Source organism: Gossypium hirsutum, chromosome A03, assembly GCF_007990345.1.
Source record: "Gossypium hirsutum isolate 1008001.06 chromosome A03, Gossypium_hirsutum_v2.1, whole genome shotgun sequence".
Taxonomy (NCBI): Eukaryota; Viridiplantae; Streptophyta; class Magnoliopsida; order Malvales; family Malvaceae; genus Gossypium; species Gossypium hirsutum.
In genome coordinates this window covers 110,934,248-110,938,953 of record NC_053426.1, presented here as the reverse complement: position 1 = coordinate 110,938,953, position 4,706 = coordinate 110,934,248, and positions in this window count along the sequence as shown.

The following is a 4,706-nucleotide window of genomic DNA, read 5'->3' as shown; positions in this document are numbered from 1 at the left end:
TTTTCTACACCATTATTTTTTCATGAAAATAGACTCAACAAGATTTAATTCTATATATCTTTCACCCTCTAATTCATTTTATACTATCTTGGGTGATTTTTCAAATTCACGTCACTGTGCTGCCTGAATTCTGTTTCTTTGCAAAATTTTATCCTTTCATGATTTCCATGCATAATTATCACCTAATCTTTCATAACAACAAACATCTTCATCCTTAATCATTTTAATAACCATACATCATCAAATACTTACACATCACTCATTAGCAAAATCATCATTACAAACATACAAATAACTAAATCCCTATACATGCCATAACTCAAACGTGTTTCGATATAAAATACCGAGCAGTTGTAGTTGATAGTGTGGACGATCTCCGACTTCTTTAGGATCCTTGAAGTAGCTTTGCAATACTATAAGAGAAAGAGAAATAAAAGAAGTAAGCATAAAGCTTAGTAAGTTTACTAGCAAATAAATAACAATATTTAACTTAAATAATTAAACTCAATGTCTATATCTCTAGTTTACTCTTTAGTTAATCTCATACTAGTTCTCTTACTTGTTTACTTAGAATACTTGTGTGCATAACTTACTCAATCCTTGCTGCATCGTTGAGCATCAATTGATAGTATAATAAGTTCTTAAGTCTTACAACTTACCTGAGCTTGCCATTTATGCTTTAAACTGAACTTTCATGAACATGATTCGTTTACAAGCCCGTTGAGCTACATTGGAATAATAAGGATACTCGGGTCTCTTCTGATAATAACATGCCAAAGCCATGTCCCAGACATGGTCTTACATGGGATGTTCTCGTGATGGTGCCCATGCCATGTCCCAGACATGGTCTTATAGGGGACCTCTCATCTCGGTGCCAACGCCATGTCCCAGACATGGTCTTACATGGGACCTCTCGTCTCGGTGCCCATGCCATGTCCCAGACATGGTCTTACAGGGACCTCTCATGATCTTAAGGATGCCAATGCCATGTCCCAGACATGGTCTTACATGGGATCTCTTTACCCAAATGTCATGACATTCGTATCCAGTACCATCCTTATGTATCAACGAGACTTTTAAATTTTAATTTTCTATCATTTCATGCTTGGATCATCATCAAATAAATTCATAAAATAAATTCATAATTGCTGGAAATTAACAGCATTAATAATAAATATTGAAATATTGCATTTATTTACCGTAAACTTACCTCGGTACCAATTATAGCCAAATTCACCAACTTAGTCTTCAACTTTATTCTTCCCTTTGTCTAACCTCGAGTTTCGTACTTCTTGATCTAAAATAGTAAATTTAACTTATTTAATAATCACATTCATCAAAACAGCCCTCGACTCTAACTTTCTCAAAATTACAATTTTGCCCCTAAACTTTTACATAATTACATTTTTGCCCCAAGTCTCGGAAATTAAACTTCATCTCTTATTCTTATGTTTTATAACATTCTGAACATTTTTCCCTTCTATGGCAACATCAAATTCCCACTCTAACATGTACTTATTAACATTAGGTATTTTTACCGATTATGTCGTTTTACTCGTTTTCACTTAAAATCGCTTAGCAAAAGTTGTTTAACATAATTTCTAGCTTCATATTCTATCATAAAACATCAAATAAACACTTTTCACCTATGGGTATTTTTCCAAATATAAACCCTAGGTTAAATTATTGCTAGAATAAGCTAAATTAAGCTACCGGGATCTCAAAAACGTAAAGAACATTAAAAACGGGGCTTGGGATCACTTACTATGGAGCTTAGAAGCTTGAAAACCCTAACTATGGCTTCCCCCCTTGCTGATTTCGTTCATATGAAGAAGATGATGATTTTGCCATCTTTTCCCTTTAATTCATTTTAATTACTAGATTACCAAATTGCCCCTAACTTAAAAATTTTCTATTTCACTTATCTCATGTCCATTTTTGTCTACCAAGTTACCAATGGTATAATTACCATATAAGGACCTCCAATTTAAGTTTCATAACAATTGGACACCTCTAACATGTAGAACTCAACTTTTGCACTTTTACAATTTAGTCCTTTTAACAAAATTGAGTGCCCAAACGTCGAAATTTTCGAACGAAATTTCAAAAAATCATTTTGTGAAATTGTAGACCATAAAAATATAAGAAAAATAAAATTTTTCTCATCGGATTTGTGGTTCCGAAACCACTGTTCCGATAACCTCAAATTTGGGCCATTACAACTCTCCCCCCTTTTTTAGGATTTTCGTCCTCGAAAATCTTACCAGTAAAGAGATTCGGGTATTGCTTCCTCATTGTCTCTTCCGGTTCCCATGTTGCTTCCTCAATCCCGTGCTTTTGCCATAGCACTTTCACCAGATTTACCTTTTTGTTTCTAAGCTCCTTTGTTTCTCGTGCTAATACTTTAACCGGTTCTTCATTATAAGTCATATCTGGCTGAATTTCTACTTCTGTTGGAGTAATAACATGTGAAGGATTTGATCGATACCGTCGTAGCATAGATACATGAAATACATTATGAATTTCGTCGAGTTCCGGTGGTAAAGCCAATCGGTAAGCAACTGGTCCAATTCTTTCTATAATCTCATATGGTCCGATAAATCTTGGACTCAATTTACCTTTTCGACCGAACCAGAGAACTTTCTTCCAAGGAGACACTTTTAAGAATACTTTATCACCCACCTGAAATTCAATCTCCCTTCGTTTAAGATCGGCGTATGACTTTTGACGATCGGAAGCTGCTTTTAAACTATCCCGAATCAGTCTTACTTTTTCTTCTGTTTCCCGAATCAAATCAACCCCGTGTATCTTCTTTTCACTGAGCTCTGTCCAATATAATGGTGTTCTACATTTTCTACCATACAAAGCTTCATACGGAGCCATTTTAATACTGGACTGATAACTGTTATTATAAGCAAATTCAATCAAAGGTAGATACCTTTCCCAATTACCTTGAAACTCTAATGCACAACATCGGAACATATCTTCCAATACCTGAATTACACGCTCAGATTGGCCATCTGTCTGAGGATGAAATGCAGTACTGAAATACAACTGAGTACCCAAAGCTTCTTGCAATTTGTTCCAGAAACGAGACGTAAATCGGGGATCTCTGTCTGATATAATGGAGACAGGCACTCCATGTAGTCTAACAATCTCAGATATATACAATCCAGCCAATTTATCTAAAGAATAATCCATACATACTGGGATAAAGTGCGCGGACTTTGTCAATCGGTCGACAATTACCCAAATGGCATCTTTCTTCCTCGGAGATAACGGTAACCCAGATACAAAATCTATAGTGATTCTTTCCCATTTCCATTCCGGTATAGTGATTGGCTGAAGCAACCCCGAAGGTACCTGATGTTCAGCCTTAACCTGCTGACATACTAAACATCTTGATACAAACTCAGAGATATCACGTTTCATACTCGGCCACCAATACATCTTTTTCAAGTCATTATACATTTTATTACCTCCCGGATGTACGGACATAATACCACTGTGTGCTTCGTGTAAAATCTTCTGTACAAGTTCTGAATTCTTCGGTACACATACTCTGCCTCTGAATAATAAACAACCATCAGTTCCAATCTGAAATTCTGAATCATTACCTGACTCACAATGCACCCGTTTAGCCTGTAATTTCTCATCATTCCTCTGAGCTTCACATATTTGTTGACGAAATGTCGATTTAGCTCTCAATTCAGCTATGATTGAACCATCATTAGACAGTGACAACCGGGTATTCATAGCTCGTAAAGCAAATAGAGATTTTCGGCTCAAAGCATCAGCTACCACGTTAGCCTTACCCGGATGGTAATCAATAACCAAATCATAATCCTTTATCAATTCAAGCCACCTGCGTTGTCTCAAATTCAAATCTTTCTATGTCATCAAATATTTCAAGCTTTTGTGATCAGTATAAATATGACACTTTTCACCATACAAATAATGCCGCCATATTTTCAATGCAAATACAATAGCAGCTAGCTCGAGATCATGTACCGGGTAATTTCTTTCATGTGGCTTAAGTTGTCTTGAAGCATAGGCTATTACTTTATCTTCTTGCATCAAGACACAACCCAAACCATTTAATGATGCATCACTATAAATAATAAATTCCTTACCCGATTCAGGTTGTACCAACACAGGTGCTTTCGTTAACAACTCCTTCAATCGGTCGAAACTTTGCTGGCATTTTTCTGTCCATTCAAATTTAACATCTTTCTGTAATAAACGGGTCATTGGAGAAGCTATCATAGAAAACCCTTGTACAAATCTCCGATAATAACCAGCTAAACCTAAGAAACTTCTAACTTCAGATACATTCTTCGGTGGACTCCAATTGACAATAGCTGAAATTTTACTCGGATCTACCCTGATGCCTTCTGCGGATACAATATGTCCGAGAAAACCTACCTCTCGAAGCCAAAATTCACATTTACTGAATTTAGCATAAAGTTTCTTTTCACGCAGAATTTGCAACACTATTTTCAAATGTTCTGCATGCTCAGTTTCATCCCGAGAATAAACTAAAATGTCATCAATAAAAACTACTACAAACCTATCTAGATACGGTCTGAATATCCGGTTCATCAAATCCATGAATACTGCAGGTGCATTAGTCAACCCAAACGACATAACCAGAAACTCATAATGCCCATACCTGGTTCTGAAAGCTGTCTTTGGCACATCTGGCT